The 17,856-nt window shown below is 40.6% G+C and overlaps 1 pseudogene; it reads left to right on the top strand.

Annotated features, from left to right (window-relative positions):
- Positions 1-147: 147 nt before the first annotated feature.
- On the top strand, positions 148-17,856 carry LOC113171483 (annotated as a pseudogene).

The following is a 17,856-nucleotide window of genomic DNA, read 5'->3' as shown; positions in this document are numbered from 1 at the left end:
TAAAGTTTTCCATCTCAATACGAGTGTGTTGATTAACAGGACAGCCTTGTGAAGATGTTTAACTTGACCATGAAGAGGTAGGCGGTCTTACTGATGCAGCCAGCCACAATCATTATCCTTCTCCTTCACACTCCCAGCACTAACAAACAGTGGCAGTTGCTCCGTTTGGTTTTTGTCTGATACAGAGGCAGGAGATTAACCTGCTTGGGCTGGTTCTTTATCTTCATGAAGATTCATTTATGCTTCTGAATTTTGGTGAGTTGTGAACTTGTGTTTCGATGTGCTCAATGGACTGCTGCCTACTGTTTTGGGGTGTAAATGTTTGAGACATGCCAGAGGTAACGTGAGTTTTTTTTTTTAGCAGTAGCACATTTTTATCTAATAAACATCAGAATTTTAAATACTACCATTTGTCCTGAGAAGTTATTCGTTGTACATCATATCAATGCTCAGGTGACCTCGGCATTTCACACTTCCTCATATCCTCCACTTAGGGGGCAGCACTGAGGCCAACATTCACCTGCTGGGCAGACGGATGAGATGAGAGATGAGATCTTCAGCAACTGTGGAGACTTTCTGCATCCTCGGGTGAGTACCACTGTAAAAATGGTAGTAATAGATTATAAACACTAGGGGCAATAAGATGCATATCATCATTCTGGTAACTGTTTGTGTCCCATTTGATCTGAAGATAATTAATGACCTTTTATGACTGAACTGCTTTTTGCAGCATCCTATTAGAAAATATCTATTTTATATATCTTCAAAATTGGGCCTTTATGTTAAATGATTGGATGATTTGGTATAGAAATAGAGTACTTTTATTTTTACTGTCACATTTTTGTCACTCTTTAATTAAGGCTTCATCTGCAGTATCTAAACTACATGCCACTGAGTCTCTACTATACTGTAATTTAAGTATTTATTACTGTAACTGTTACAAACATTTGTGAGATACGCCTCTTGTTTGATGGATTTCACATCAACAACCTCAAAACGGTATTTATCACAAGACAAACACACTTCTTGTCTGTTTACTAACATATTCAACACATCTGCATACTTGCATTCCAGCATGGCTCTGGATACAACTTACCTCCACTACACTGAGACACCCACAAGGCACAAACCTGCGTTCTCGCTACACTCTCACTGTCTCACTGTCTGTAGTGTCACCTGCAGCGCGATGAGAGCTTGAGTAGATATCATACTTTTCTGCTCTGAGGGTGGCAGAATTTTAATACTGTGTAATTCTTTTGACAATTAATTTAGATGATTCAAGTTCTAGCCTCACATTTGGTTTGTTGGCAGCAAAAATGAGTTAAAACATTAGCAGCGGCCTTTTCGTTTCTAACTCCTAGGGTCACTTGTTGTCACAGTTTTTATGAGATTACAGTTAATCTTTTACCACTGTGCAATTCACAGGTGGATCCTTGTCCTGGTTTTCTTTGTGCAGCAGATTAATGCAGTAAGTCGTCTTTTCTACATCTATATTGCATACACAGTTGAGTTAAAAGGACACTGCTACCACAACCACTACCACAAACTAAAAATCTAAGTAGTCATTACAATACACTTCTGAAAGCATTACCTCTGGCTTGCAGAGTTAATGCTTCCAAGCAAGCAGAGAGCATCCCCTGGATGTATGTAAGAGAAATCGTATAGTGGACCAGTGGAATTTTAAGGCCAGGGTCAGTAAAAGTAAATGAGTACTGCCAGTGCTCTACTGTGAGACATAAGATATGGAAATGCATATTTACTAAAAAGTATTAGAAAAAGTTCCATATTGTAGCTTTAAGTCGCCTGAAAACAAAAACACAGAGTAAAAGACATGGATTACATTGTAGAAGAAGTCTTCAAAACTGACATGGTTTTAAATATTATCTTGGAGGTCAGCAAGTTGAAAATCTATTGAAAGTGATTCTAGCGTAATGCTACACTAATCCAAATATTTGAAAACATTACTAAATGTTTGTGACACAGACCTCTCTGCACTGTAAAGAGCTCCCACCATACATACACACACACACACACACACACACACACACACACACACACACACACACAGAGACACACACACACAGGAGAGACTGCGTGGGTTCACAGAATGGTTTGAAACCTCCCAGTGAGCTCTTTCTCTCAGCAAGGTCAGAAGACTCATTATTTATCCAGTCTGTGTGAGAAAACTGATTTGTTTAAAGCTTTATCAGGACTGTTCAGTCTTCACAGGGGAATGTTTTAATTCCTGCCCAAAACACAACTATATTTGATGGGCCTGCTGATGTTTTCTGACCCCTGCTATCATCTGGTCTGCTTAGACACACATACAACACACACGCATCACAAATGCAGTAATGGTCATTTGTACTGCATTTAAGGCCTAGGATTTCTTTGTTTGTTGCTCCAGGGTGGCATTGAGGGCCCGTGTCAAGGAAGAGACTGTTCGGTATGTCAGTGTCTTCCAGCCAAAGGTGCACGGGTAGGTTATGAACCCTTTCTTCTCATGATACTCTAGGCTGCTATTCTGAATTACTCTCACCATCTAAGGTTGCTATTTTGTTTGTGTTTTTTTCCTGTAAATGAATTACAAAGGAGGTACATAAAATATTTATCATCATTATCATATCATTTATTTATTGAAATATTATTGTATATCTTTCATGTGTCGATCATGAATGCCTAATAGCCAATACAGGCAAAATTACATTTACTTGATATTGCACCTAATTAATTACACTTGAAACATGCATTTGTTTTGTTGTAGTCCTCACATTCACTAAAGTCAAGAGTAAATGACAAAACAGCAGCCGCTTCCTAACAGCATCACTTCTAGCTGAGTTTCTTTTTTTTCTGGAAGGGTGTTCCAGGGAAGGCGGGTAATCAAGGCCAAAGGGGACAAATGGGACCACGAGGACGTGAAGGGCTACATGGAGAGAAAGGCAGGAGGGGAGCAGAAGGATCGCCAGGCCCAGAGGGACCCAAAGGAGACCGTGTTAGTGCAAATGTTCATGCACATGCTGTGTTTGTGTGTTGTGTCTGACACAGAGAAAAGTTAGAAATGTAGTCATCGAATGCAAACTCAATTAAATTAAAATAAGTGTATGTAAAAAAAAAAAGAAAAACAACAACTTGATTTTCAAAAGGTGGTGTCAGTGACCCACAGAAAAGAATGAGGCGGCATGAGAGTGAGTGTTTCCAACCAAGTGATGAATGACTGGGCATTTCATTTCATTTCAGGGCAGGACTGGTGCTCCTGGTTTTCCTGGTACTACAGGCTTACCTGTGAGTAAACTGTTGTTAAATAAATAAATTTTACAAATCACTAACAATAATTATCCCTTAGGAAGTAATAATTCTGTGCCAATCTACAATTATGTCTGTAGTTGGACATATTGTTTCCACAATCTGCCAAAACAATTGCAATGTGCCAATAACAACATCAAACACTTCTAGATGTATTGCTACTGTTATACATTCAAGATGCAGTATTAGAGACTCCACAGTTGATGGAGGCACAGTGATTGAAAGAATGGGTCTGATATGCCCCCTAGTGGATACATTAAGGGACACTGTAGAGGTCAGCCTAGTTCTCTTGGTTTCCTCAAACAGGTGCCTCTTCATTACTCAAGTGTGACTGATAACTGTAATAAAAGCTGAGTTGTTCAATATAAAAATATAAAAGCATTTTTATCATTCACAAATTCAAACACGAAAGTCATAACTGTGTCTTCTAATACTACAATATTACAAATACAGTAAAAAATTTACCCACCATAAATGTACTATACTATTCAGGGACACCCGGGAGCAGGTGGTGAGCCTGGTTTGCCAGGAGTGGATGGCTGCAATGGGACAAGGGGTCGACCAGGAGTCTCTGGTCTGGATGGTCTGGATGGTCTGCGTGGTCCTCCAGTAAGTGGAATTCCCGATGTTTCAGATTTATTTTATCCATTGTTAAATTAGGCGCACAACATTCAAAAGTGTCTCTTCTTAGACGAATTGTCAAGTTGTATAAATATTAAATATGGGTTATTTTATTGCTATTAGCTCTCATCATCATTTACTTTCTCTTCTGGTCAGGGATTACCTGGAACTAAAGGAACTAAAGGTGAACCATTGTACAGCGCCACTCGTCCAGGACTTCCTGTAAGTTTTCTTACACTAAAAAGCAGGGATGATAATGGGTTGGGCTATACCTAGGTGAAAATTCAAAGGTTATCATACATGTATGTAATTATTTGTAGTTGACCATATCTACAGTCATTCTCATCTTTTTCTTTATTTTGCAGGGGGAGCGTGGCAGAGATGGAGAACGTGGTCTACGTGTATGCTTTTAAAACAATTCTTACGTTATTATACGTTATGCTAAGAAATTATGCATATAATCTTCCACTCTTTGGTTGCAGTTAAATCATGTTCTTTCTCTATTCTCTTCTTTTTATATATATATATATATATATATATATATATATATATATATATATATATATATATATATATATATATATATGATTTATTGTCTTTTTTTTTTTAAGGGAAGACGAGGAGAGATTGGACCTAAAGGACTTACTGGCCCATTTGGCCTTCCTGGACCAGAGGTATAAATTCCCAGTGCTTGAATTATTATCAGTTCATTCATTTTTGACTAAACTGCAAGGCTGTATATTACTGCATATAATATATTATATTACACTAATAATCATGAAGAGAAAATGCAGTTTATATCTGAAGATGTGTGTGTGTGTGTGTGTGTGTGTGTGTGTGTGTGTGTGTGTGTGTGTGTGTGTGTGTGTGATTCCTATTAGGGTTTAGAAGGACCTAAAGGTGACAGAGGACTACCAGTGAGTTACTGCTTCACTGCTGGACAGTGCATACTGTAACTGAAAATCTCTGCATTGATGCACAATGCATTAGCACAAACTCACTAATAATCTTGTGGTTGTCGTCTAGGGCGATCCTGGAGGATCCCTGGCAGGTGATAAAGGTGACAATGTAAGAAACAAAGAGATTTTTGTATTGTGAGTGTGTGTTTGCTTATGGGTATGTGAACATATAAAGTTCAAATGTGGTTAACTTTCAACATTAGCAAACATCCTCAATTATTTAGTTGTTTATTCCAGGGTGAACAAGGTCCACCTGGCCAACAAGGACCAGAAGAAGTCATAGAATATCCTCCAGAATTTCTTCCACCCAAAGGTCTCAAGGTGAATTTAAATAACTCAGTTATTTAAGAATGCTGGAACTCTTGCAAAGACCTGCATGTAGAAATCTATTCAAATGAATTGATGGAAACAACATCTTCATGTTTTAGGATCTTCTAATTTAATCAAAACCTACCTTTTCCATGTTTTTTCTTCCCAGGGAAACAGAGGTCTTCAAGGACCATGTGGACCAAAAGGCATACCAGTTAGTTCTGTCCTATGTGATAGCATACAATTGTGTTTGAGAGGGAGAGGAGGATGATTGATTTGCATTTTTCTTATCAGGGTCCTGTAAGAGATGATGATCTACAAAAAATCAAGGGAGAGCAAGGAATCGTTGGGTTTTCAGGACTTCGGGTCGGTGACTTCAATCAGACTTTCTCATAATTATACACACACATACACACATTTATTCCATATTTTTCACCCTTTTGTTTTGCCCTAGGGTTTTCCAGGAAATCCTGGACGAGCTGGACAAACTGGACTTGAGGTACACCTGGCACATGATTAAGTCTTTTCTTACATTGCTATACTTGGATTTTCAGACTAAATACACCGATACATTTTCAGGGTTTGCCTGGAGATAGAGGACTTCCAGGTCTTATTGGAAGAACCGGTCCAAAGGTGAGTTACTGGGAGCAAAATTCTTAAAGGACTATTGATATTTACTCTCTAGAAGAACAGATGTTTATTAGTGTGTTTGCAATGCCTTTGTTCATCCTACAATTAGAAATACTATGTTTCCTTGAATGCTGCTCATCTCAGTGGGACAATGGCTGTCACCAGTCCAGACCAATAATACCTAATTGCTTGTGATTACGGTTTCTATCTTTATAGGGTTACCCAGGAGATCCAGGTCTCCCTGGTCCCATGTACTTTACTAATGGAAGTGATTCCAGAGGTGAGATCAATTGGTAGGGCGGCCATCCATAACCCAGGATTGGTGGTGCAAGACCCAATTGCTTTCCCTGGTCAAGACACCAAATCCTGAAACCTTGGCGGCTTAATTGCAAAAATTATTATTGATGAAAATAAAGTGACAGTCCCATTTGAGTTTAGTCTACCTTTAAGCAATAAATACAAAACTAATTTTTGTTCATCATTTACACTCTGTTGAAAGTTTATTAGGTACACTTAAGGTTAATCACATGCGGTCTAATACAGTAATCCTACAATAAATTCTTTCTTCATGAAGATGATAATCTTTTTTAATGTTCTTTTTTTCCTAGTAAGGTTTACTCAGCTTTATGATCATTTTGAGAAGATGTGGTGCCATTTCTGTCATTGGGACAATTTCTATCAGTTAGGCTGGGCTAAATAATAGAAACACCTCTCTACTTAATATAATGCATGTAGTGTTGAGTCAACAAGCAACTACAATTGTATAAGAATCACACAGAATCTTTGGCTGGTTGACCTGGTTTGCTTCTGGATATTTCAGGTGCTAAAGGAGACCATGGGTATCTGGGAGAACCTGGACTCCCAGGGGACCGTGGCTACATGGGCATGGTTGGACCTCCAGGGCCACCAGGATTAACAAATTCAGGTCAGAGATCAGACTTTTTCTCATATCTCTAATTTTGATAAATATTATATCAAGATTTGATCTACAGTATTTCTGTGCTCTGTCCTTCACCACTCGTACTGGCAATCATGCAAGAGCTGAGAAGTCCAGCAGATGTTGAGCGTGAGAGCATGGAAAATGCAAACATTGTGTTCTCCAAAGAACAAAATTATCAGTCACAGGGAGTTCTTCTCTTTAACAAGCTATGCCCACTTTTGTCTGTGAGTTAGTGTGCCCCTTCAAATTTAAGCTCAATTCAATCAGTGAAACTCAACATTCATGGCTTTATGACTTCTAGTCATAGTTTACTGTTCTGTCTTCGTGTCAGATGGGCTGAAAATAGTGTGTCTCAACTTAGCTTTTTTGAAGGTTTACATTATCTTTCTCACCTTTCCAGTGGAACCAGGTCTGCCTGGTCCAAGAGGGCCCCCCGGTCCAAAGGGCTACAAGGGAGAGCCAGGAATATTTATTGGCTTTGAAAGCATCCCAATCTTAGGACTAAAGGGACAAAAAGGACCGCCTGGAAATAAAGGGTTCAGAGGCCCCCCTGGTCCTCCAGGTATAACTCTAATTACTACTCACTTATTTTTAATTAATATTTAATTCAAAACAAGATGAACAGGAGTGGCCAACCTTGGTTCTCAAGAGCCACTGCCTTGCTTGCTTTCTGACTATCTCTACCTACAACTGATTACCTGTATCAGGTGTGTTCAGCCAATCAGAAGCTGGTTGGAAAATACAGTAAGCATGACAGTAACTCTTGAGGAACAAGGTTGGTCAGCTATTATGTAGCATGTTAGTTAAATATACTTTCATTATTTGACTTTCAGCTTGTGTGTGCTCATTTGAATAACGATCTTTCTGTTCATGTGTGTTTGTGTTATGGAATATTTTATTGGATCTGATTAGCGTGTGGAGGTAAGAGTTTGATTACTTCTGTTGAATGAAAACTCAGATGTTTCTTTAAATTTTTTGGAACTTGACATTGGTTAGTATTCTGGACTCGTTGGTCCCACAGATTATTACTGTCAGCCTGGTTACCCCGGTGATCCTGGTGACCCAGGACCCAAAGGAACTCCTGGAGGAAAAGGGCACAAAGGAGTTAAAGGTGATGTGTGATTGTTTGTTTGAATGAGATGATACTACTACTACTACTACTACTACTACTAGGCAAAGATTTTGTTCTTCTCCTTGTCTACTGACCTGTGGTGAAAGAGACCGAAAGAGAATCCAGAGACACAAACTGATTTGTGATATTCTGCACTATAATTGTATGTACACGTCTGTGTGAGCATAGAGCTATGCAGCATATGAATTTGCTGAATCGCAATTACACATTTCTGACATCTCCGTCACCTAGGTTGCCCAGGTGAATGTGAATGTAGCTTTGGTGTTGGAAGCCTAGGCCCACCTGGTCCACCGGGATATCCAGGGCCTCCAGGGATACCTGGAAACCAAGGAATTAAGGGAGACCCAGGACCAAAAGGAGATGACGGCCCAAGAGGACCACAAGTAAATGTCATTTCCTGACACGTGTCAAATGTAAAACAAAGCTAAAATCTGAAGCTAAAATACAGGTCTGTATTGAATGGCAAATAAAGTTAGATAAATAGGGCTAGCAGAAATGTTCTTAAAAGACTCTTTGTCCTGCTCTACAGTCTATGCAGGCAACCATGAAAAGATAGGGACAAAATGTCTTTTGGCAGAGCCAGTGCATGCAAAGTTTTGCTATTCAAGTCCTTGGAGGTAGCGGTGGCTCCAGTCCCGCCTTGTCCGTTGATCCAATTCAGTTCCTCATGCAATTAGTGCATGCATTTGACAGTATATTAGTATTGTACATATTTGCAAGGCTGATATCATCATATATTAAATTGCCATAAAGCATTAAACGTATAAAGCCTGCCATCTTGGATCAAAGAGTTTAAACACATTAAAAAAAAAAAAAACTTCTGACACGTTTAAAACACGTTTTGTATTTGACTTGATCTTTTCTTGTAGGGTTTTCCAGGAATTGGGGGTTTAAAAGGACAGAAGGGTCAGAAAGGTGACTCTTCTGCAATAGGTGTCAAAGGTGAGTATAATGACAAAACACAAAGGAAAACAGTGCTGTAAACAGTAACTCCAAAGGAGTACTCTTGCTTTTAGCCTTGTGTTTTACCTGTTTGCTGTTAAAAAAAGGATAAATTAACATGAAAATCACAGAGCCGACTATTTTTAATCTGAGAAATAAGTGAAAAATACAGAAAACAAAACCAAATACTGAAACAACAAGAAGCAGTTTTGTGCAGATATTTGGGTACTACTGTACTCCACATTATTTAGTATTTTATATTTGGTAAACAGTACTTTGGCATTTTGTATATTATTAGACTGAAAAGAAAAACTAGCTTGGATTCTGAAAACGAATACAAATTTCTGTTTTGTACATGCATATATAGAGAGTTATTAAACATCTGTAGCCTAGTATCGTTGATTTGTGTTGTTGACAGGTGCCAAGGGTAACCAAGGAGCCCCCGGAGAATCTGGTCCACCTGGAGCAACGGGTAGACAGGGACAGGATGGCCCACCTGGCCCTTTAGGAGATCCTGGCCCACCAGTGAGTGTGCACATTTTAAACATTGATAATGGAAGTAAAGGAAGATATGATGTATCTGGTTAATTATACTGTGCTTCTAAATATGCTTTGTTGCCCTTATTTGTATTTCTACAGTTATGATAGTAGGTAACATTTTTTTCAGGGTGCTGGATATGCAGGATTACCTGGTCCCAAAGGCATCCCTGGCTTAACTGGACACAAAGGTGTTTCAGGGCCTGTAGGTTTCCCAGGTCCTGGTTTTCCAGGTCATCCAGGACCACCTGGGCTTAAAGGAAATCAGGGACATCCTGGCCTTCCAGGTATTCCTGGAAGACCAGGACCTCCAGGTTAGAGACATCTCTAAATAAAGAGATTCTTAATTGGTGCTAACATGCCCAATCAAAACTGTAGGCAGGAGCCATGTGCTCACAAAGAATGTCATACATGTGTCACCAGGTGAAACTGAGAAATGCTGTCAAGAAGATGAGATTGGGTTGCCTGGTCCTAAGGGTGAGCCAGGTTCATCAGGTAAGTTGTTTAGATGTTATAAATTATTTCTCAGAAAAACATGTATTGAGTGGTTTGTTCCAGTCGAAGTGAATATTGATCTGACTTTTTTAAAGACTGAAAATCAATTTAAAATCTTGTAATAGTTGTAACCAACAGCTACACTTGGATGGATCTACAATAACTACTGTAAGGGATCTACTTATGAGCAATTAGCTCTTTAAACTTTTTATTTCTCTCTTTTTAAGGAATTCCAGGTGAGTCCGGAAGAAATGGTTTCCCAGGAGCTCCGGGGCTCCCAGGCCCTAAAGGCATGAAAGGTGATGATGGAGGAATTGGAGGGATTGGACTGCCAGGTAATGGCTGTGTAAAATGTTGTCAAAATAAATTATACGCAGATTTCAAATATGATTTTTCATTAGGAGGATTGTTTGCATGCTTACAGTTGTCTAATATTTATAAAAGGACCTGCAGGTTTAAATGGAGATCCAGGTGAACCTGGTCCAGGTGGGGTTAGCTTGGATGGCCCTCCAGGCCTGCCTGGGTTAACAGGACCCCCAGGCAGAAAGGGTGCCCCAGGGAATGCCCTCTCAGTCACTCCAGGTCCTACTGGCCCACCAGGTCTCCCCGGACCTGTGGGATCAATTGGACCTCATGGGTCTCCTGGAAACCCAGGGTTTCCAGGTGAGTTTAATTTTGTTTATATTTAGGTAAGTGCAAGCAAACCACTCAACAACTTAGGCTGTAGTTTATGCAGCCTGTATCAGAGAACAGCCTACAGGGGTGTCCTAATTGCACTTTCCATTTACATTGTACATTAGAAGTGGGTTGACCATTAGTTCTTTTAAATCCTAGGTATACAAGGTCAACCTGGACAACCAGGTCCTAAAGGACATGCAGGAGCCATTGGCGACCCTGGTACCATTGGTCCCCCAGGCCCACCCTGCACGGAGTGTGACCTGAGAGGGCTGGCAGGTCCTCCAGGACCCCCAGGAGATCTTGGACTGAGGGGAGTGCCAGGTGAGCAAACAACAGCAGGAGTGAAAATTATGGCTGCAATGCTGTCATCCTTGAGGTTTCCAAAAAATTTATGTCATGATTGTACAGCCTCTAAGTAAACATATTTATCTCACTGCATTTTATAATGTTGTATAGGTTACCTTGGTCAGAAGGGTTGGAAGGGAGATATAGGTCCACCTGGTCATGGATGGAAGGGGCCACAAGGTTTCCCTGGCCCTCCTGGTGTTCCAGGCCCAGCTGGGCTACAAGGCAACCCTGGCCCTGCTGGAGATCCTGGTGGTGATGGCTGGCCAGGACAGAAAGGTGACTCAGTGGGATCCTTGAAGTCGAGCATTACCTCCCCTAAACGTCTACAGTGAAATATAGTCTACATTTATAGCGTTATGTTTGTAAACTTGTCTGTCTGGATTTAAGTTAGATTTTCATTAATTTTATTTAGGTGAGAGGGGGTACAATGGGAGGCCTGGGGCAAGAGGTTTGCCGGGTCGCCCAGGACCTCCAGGACCCAGGGGTTTACCGGGAGAGAGAGGCCTTAATGGTTTCCCTGGAGAGCCAGGAAAACCAGGACTGCCCGGCAATAAAGGTAAGTCTGTATACACTCCACTATGATAGCTATACTCAGTTCTATATGATATGGTCAAATGTTGTTTATATTCATCCCAAAATGTGGCAGCTCTCTCTTGCTTAGTCAGTATTGTCAAAAGTGTGGGAGACCTAATAATGATAATAAAAAATACTTTATTGATCCCCTTGGGGAAATTGTGGGTGGACAGCTGCTAAACGGTATGTCAGCGCTACACTACGGGGTTTTGGTGTCTTGTCCAAGGACACCTCAGCAAGTAGCCAGGAGGAACTGGGAACGCTACTGCTGCCCCAAAAGATTTGTGTCAGAAGTGGGATTCGAAACCCACTCCTCCATTCGGAGACCAGAAGAAAAAGGTGCTCTGTGCTTTGTAAAACTGAAATGGCCTAATATTACTACAGCAGCACAGCTGCTGTGCATAAGTATCTCAAAATGACGACAACAGCGTCAGTATTTATCTTTGTCTGATTGTAGGTTAGCATCAGTGTGTTCTTATCTGTGTTCAGACAGAAAATCAAGACTCTAATGGCTGGTATGGCAACACCACTTTGTAGCACATTTGCAAGTTGTAATTAATTAGTTTATGTGTATACAGCCTACAAAACTAAACACTATATGTCTGTGTAAATAACCTTTGGCATATAAATTATATGAGCACATTTCAGATTATAAATAGCATGTTTGCATTGGCGTTAGCAGCCTCTAGTTTGCTCATTGCTACATATTTGTGCATTTAAGGAAAATATAGAGTGTGAGTTATGTGCGTTTCAGAAACATTCAGCACCTTAATATGAACATATAAGATAGTTAGTGGACACACTGCAACACCAGTAGATAATGATTATTGAAGGTAAAAAGATAAACCAACACAGTCTCTTATCTTAAAATACAAAAAATCTTGCATGTGCACCTCATGAAACAAAAACATTTCTACCTTCAGAACTTTACTTTAATGTTTTTCTCCTTGACTTAGATGTTTTGCTTGCCTTGTACCTCAATTGTAAGTTGCTTCGAATAAAAACATTTGCAAAATAACTAAATGTAATCTCTTGTAATTGTTTAAAAAATTGCAAAATACATTTGGGAACTTCATCTCACCATAGTGGTATTTCCAGGTACCCCAGGAAAACGAGGACCACAAATGATAGTGAATATAACAAAAGGCCCACCAGGACTTTCAGGAAGAAGAGGGCAACTGGGCCAAAATGGAATTCCAGGCAATTCAGTTTTTACTTATTCGTTAAACACAATATTTCTTTCAAATTCCCACCAGTAGTATGTCACAAGTAGAAAAATATGTGATAAACGGCATAAAAAATATTTACAGGCCCTAAGGGTACAAGAGGAATACCGGGTGATCCGGGGCCTGAAGGATGGCCAGGTCCACCAGGGTTTAAGGGCACCATAGGCGCTCCAGGAAGGGCAGGAAAACCGGGCCCACCTGGGCACCCTGGAATCAAAGGCTTCCCTGGACCAAGGGGATATGCTGGTCATAGTGGAGATCCAGTACAGAATAAATTCAATTTGTTGTTTTTATAATGCCGTGACAGTTGTATGAATTCAGGTTAATTATCTGTGTATTCTAATAGCTTATTTAGTCTATCTGCACTTGAATGTTGCTTAAATATTTCACATGTCAAATTCAGAAATATATTTAAAAGTTGTAATGTCTTCAATGTTTGTTACAGGGAGATCCAGGTCCTTCTGGAGAAATGGGTATCATAGGGCTCTTAGGATTAACTGGAGCAAAGGGTGAGTCCTCAGACATGTTTTATTATTTTGGTATGCAGGAGGAGATGTCATGCTGGACTTTTTATGCTGTTGTCACAGTATAATGGGTTCAATCACCATAGGATTCAGTTGGACTAAACTAAATGAAATTTGTCCAAATCTCTTTTAAGGTGAGCCAGGACAGTCTTACGGACAACCTGGTCCACCTGGAGACAAAGGATTGCCAGGGGATAACGGACTCAGTGGTGAGTTGTTACTTGCCACACTGGACTGGAGACCTTCTTTCTTCAAACGAGGAAGAAGAAATAGGAAATCTTAATCAGCCTTTCCATGAACAGTATTCATCATAATGTGTGATATAACTGGAAATTAATTTAGAAACAAAAAATAATTTCATCCAGCACCAAGAGGGAGACCAGGAGATTCAGGTGACCCAGGACCCAGCGGAAGACGAGGAGAGCCTGGACATCAAGGCATACCTGGGGAACCAGGAGCACCAGGAGTACAAGGTGATTGTCAGTAAAGAACTTAAAAAGAGAAGAAGACAAAATGAATCTAAACTTTGAAACTAGGAATGCTGATGTGTGGTCAGCTCAAGGAGAACAATAGGTACCATGTTCAGGCTAATATACAGTTGTATATCAACAGAAAGGAAAAGGTGTAAAGACCAGGATAACTTGTTACATGATATGAAAATTGCCCACTGTATATTTAGATATAAATCTATATAAATTGTTGGGGCAGCAGCTTTGTTTTATTTTTGAGTTGACTTTCTTAAAATATATTTAAATACAATGTATTGTAAATATTGAATGTATTTGATATTTGGCCTTTAAAAAAAGATTTAATGTTATAACTTTATTTCATCATGAACTTGAATTTTGTGCTTTATGTATTCATGTTGGTTTGAGCTCTTTTGTGTGTATCTACAGGATTTCCTGGACCTCATGGCCCACCTGGTCACCCAGGGTTTCCAGGTATTCCAGGTGATAGTGGGCGTCTGGGACCACTGGGTCCACCTGGCCCATTTGGCCCTCCAGGTACAAACATAATGTCCATTGTTCCCTCTCTGGATAAGCACCATGAATGTACTTGTACTGATGCTTAGTTGTGATTGAACTTGTACTGGCTGTCATCGTTTCTTTTCTCTGTCTGTGGGGTTTTTAAATATTGCTGCTAAGATGAAAGTCAGTGAGTTTATAATGCAGGCTGAAACAAGCAGAAGAATCGAGATCATTCTCCTGTGATTTTACATCAGGGCCCCCAGGACCACCAGGTCTGGACGGATTGGATGGACTTAAAGGTGCAAAAGGGATGAAGGGAGCAAGTGGTAAGATAATTTAGAAAGTTTGTTTCTATGGCGCTTGTGATATTGATTTTTGTTCACATACTATAAAGTAGATGCGTCTGCCCAGGAGGTCACCTCACTTATCAACCCTCCTACAAAAAGTTTATTTAATCTGGTGTTTACTTCATACATGCGTTCCCTGTTCTCTCTTAAATATACTTGTTTCTTATTTCAAGGCATAGATATCCCTGGACCTCCGGGACCAGACGGTTTTCCTGGAGCTAAAGGTATTAGGGGCCAACCAGGACCTCCAGGAGCTACTTTTCCTGGACCTAAAGGCCAGAGAGGCCCACATGGTGACATAGGTAAATATCTCTAATGATCAACACAGCATGTAGTATAAGAAGTTAAAAAAATACAATTTAAAATTATTTTAATGCAGTATTTTGTTTTGATTACTTACATTGCATTTTGTTTTAGCTTTTAATAATTGTATTGTATAAACCGAGAATAGTGTTGCAGGTTGCATTTCTTCCCTCAGGTCTTCCAGGTTTCTCAGGTGAACCTGGTTACCCTGGCAATGACTGCCATACACCTTATCCAGGACCCTGCGGTGATATAGGATATGAAGGACCTTCTGGTCGCCCAGGTGTGTGCTTGACTATTCATCTGTTTGTTTATGTTTATCTCTGTCTTTAGAAAGGAACATCTTCTTTTCTTTCTCGTCTTACTATTCACTCCAACCAGTCGAGGCAGATGGCCGCCCACCATGAGCCTGGTGCTGCTGGAGGTTTCTTCCTCTAAAGGGAGTTTTTCCTCTTCACTGTTGCCTAAAGCTTGCTCAAATGGGGTTGTTGGGTTTTCTATGTAATTTTTAATACAATTATACTCTAAGGTCTTAAACGTTCATGTTCATGTTCAACTGTGGGATTGTTTTTTTATATCTGCCCACAACTTGGATTTGTACTGGGCTTTCAGGTCCTCCTGGGGAAAGGGGCCCTCCAGGGTAGCAGCATTTTCTCTAAAGGAGACCCAGGACCAATTGGCCTCCCTGGGTTAACAGGTCGGAAGGGAGATAGGGGCCTTCAAGGACCTCCTGGATCTCAGAACTATCCAGGCTTTGTAGGACTAAAAGGTACATGACAGTGCAAATACAGTATTGCCATCCACTTGAAAGCACTCTTAATATTACTGTACTTTCACAGGTGAGAGCGGTTCCACTGGTCCAAGGGGTCCTGTAGGACCCAAAGGTCAGCAAGGTCTTCCTGGGCCTTGGGGCCACAAGGGAGAAACTGGCCCCACAGGAGTCACAGGTGAGTGGCTCAGAGTTAACATATATATGTAGCAGCTTTTTTCTTTTTTTTTTAAGTTTTTCTGTTTTTTGTCAGTGGGATGTGAAAAAAAAAATTCTAAGTAAAAGGAAAGTGGAAAATTATTATTTAGATAAAATGACGCATTCTTTATATGTGAGACAATTTATCATCACTACTGTAATCATGATAAATTATACAGTGGTAAATGTTACTAGTACATAAATCAATTATCAATCAATTATGTCTTTTCAAGGTCCCAAAGGTGCTCGTGGTAATTCCATTAGTGGACCAATAGAGAGAGCTCCTCTTGGTCTCCTGGGACTGCGTGGTCCCCAAGGATCTAAGGGATCCCCTGGGGATGCGGGTCCACCTGGTACTCCAGGACGTAAAGGCAAGAGATTCTAATAGCTTATTTGTGATCCCTACTTTCCTGTATGTGTGTGTGTGTGTGTGTGTGTGTGTGTGTGTGTGTGTGTGTGTGTAAGAATATTTATCCTTTTTTTGCTTGTAATTGTGTTCTAGGTGAAAAGGGTCCCAGAGGGTCTATGGGTCTCCCTGGAATACCAGGTCGCCCTGGTCCTAGTGGTCCTATTGGAGACCCAGGAGATGTTGGTCAATTAGGATTTCCTGGACCCCAAGGTGAATAATCTCATAAACGTTTTGCAATCCAATCTTACTAATGTTTACTCAACAAAATGAAACATATTTGTTATATATCAGAAAATCCACTGGACTGATAGTTGCCTGTTACATAAAGCACAGACTCCTGAGTCTCCACTTGTGACTCTGCCCCTCTACCTCCCAGGTATCCCTGGACCACCAGGTGATCAAGGTGAACCAGGCTATAGATGGTTCTCAATGTCAGGCTTCCTTTTGGTAATCCACAGCCAGTCAGTAGAGATGCCTCGGTGCCCTGAAGGCAGCAGTCAGCTTTGGTTGGGCTATAGTCTGGTCTACCTGGAGGGACAAGAGAAGGCTCACACACAAGACCTAGGTAAAGTTCATCGTAATGCAATATAGTGTCTTCAAATAAGTTTATTCTTACAAAAATGTCCCTGCCTGTTCTTATTTGACTGTCTTTCTTTTCTTTTCTTCATCTCCCTGTAGGCCAGGCTGGCTCTTGTCTCCGTGTTTTCTCCACCATGCCTTTCTCCTACTGCAACAATGCAGCCTGTCACTACTCAAGTCGCAATGACAAATCGTATTGGCTGTCCACTACCGCTTCCATACCCATGATGCCACTCATTAACCAGGAGATTATCTCTCACATCAGCCGCTGTGTTGTGTGTGAGTCAGTTTCACCTGCAGTGGCTTTCCATAGCCAGGATCACACAATTCCTACATGCCCACCTGGTTGGAGGAGTCTGTGGACAGGGTACTCTTTCCTCCTGGTGAGTGTATTAAAAAGTTTGATTGTTTGTGGGTATGAGAGAAAAAAAGCTATCAAAAATACTGACTTTGTTCCTGCTGCCTTCCTGAATTCAGCACACGGGGGCAGGTGATGAAGGCGGTGGCCAGTCTCTGACATCTTCTGGTAGCTGCCTCAAGGATTTCAGAACTCACCCCTTCATAGAGTGCCAGGGCGCACGGGGCTCCTGTCACTACTTTGCCAACCTCTACAGCTTTTGGCTGACTACTGTGAGTCAGACTGAGCAGTTTATCACACAGAGGCCCAGCACCATCAAAACAGCTGAGCAGCAGCGACACAAGGCCAGTCAGTGTCATGTCTGCCTCAGGGAACAATAAAGCTCAGCTTGTGAATTGGATTAGTTTGTAACCCATTCACATGCCAATTCTAATTACCTGTTGCTATAGTTTTTCTGTCATTATTTTTACGAGGTGCTAATTGTCATTATAAGCTACTGTACCTTAAGAATATACTCATCCACAGTTGAAATCCTAACTAAATTAACTTTTCATGAGAAATGTTCTAAATACCATTCCTTATTATCCACACTGTGCTCCAAAGTAAAGTTTTTGAAAGTTTTAACTAAGTCATTTAGAGTTTAGTGAAACACTTCAACCTATGTGCAAAACTCCCAAGATGAGAGACTATGAATAAATTTAGGATACA

The sequence above is a fragment of the Anabas testudineus genome, chromosome 17 (assembly GCF_900324465.2).
Source record: "Anabas testudineus chromosome 17, fAnaTes1.2, whole genome shotgun sequence".
NCBI lineage: Eukaryota > Metazoa > Chordata > Actinopteri > Anabantiformes > Anabantidae > Anabas > Anabas testudineus.
Note: the sequence above shows the minus strand (reverse complement) of the source record. Positions and strands in the feature narration are given on the sequence as shown.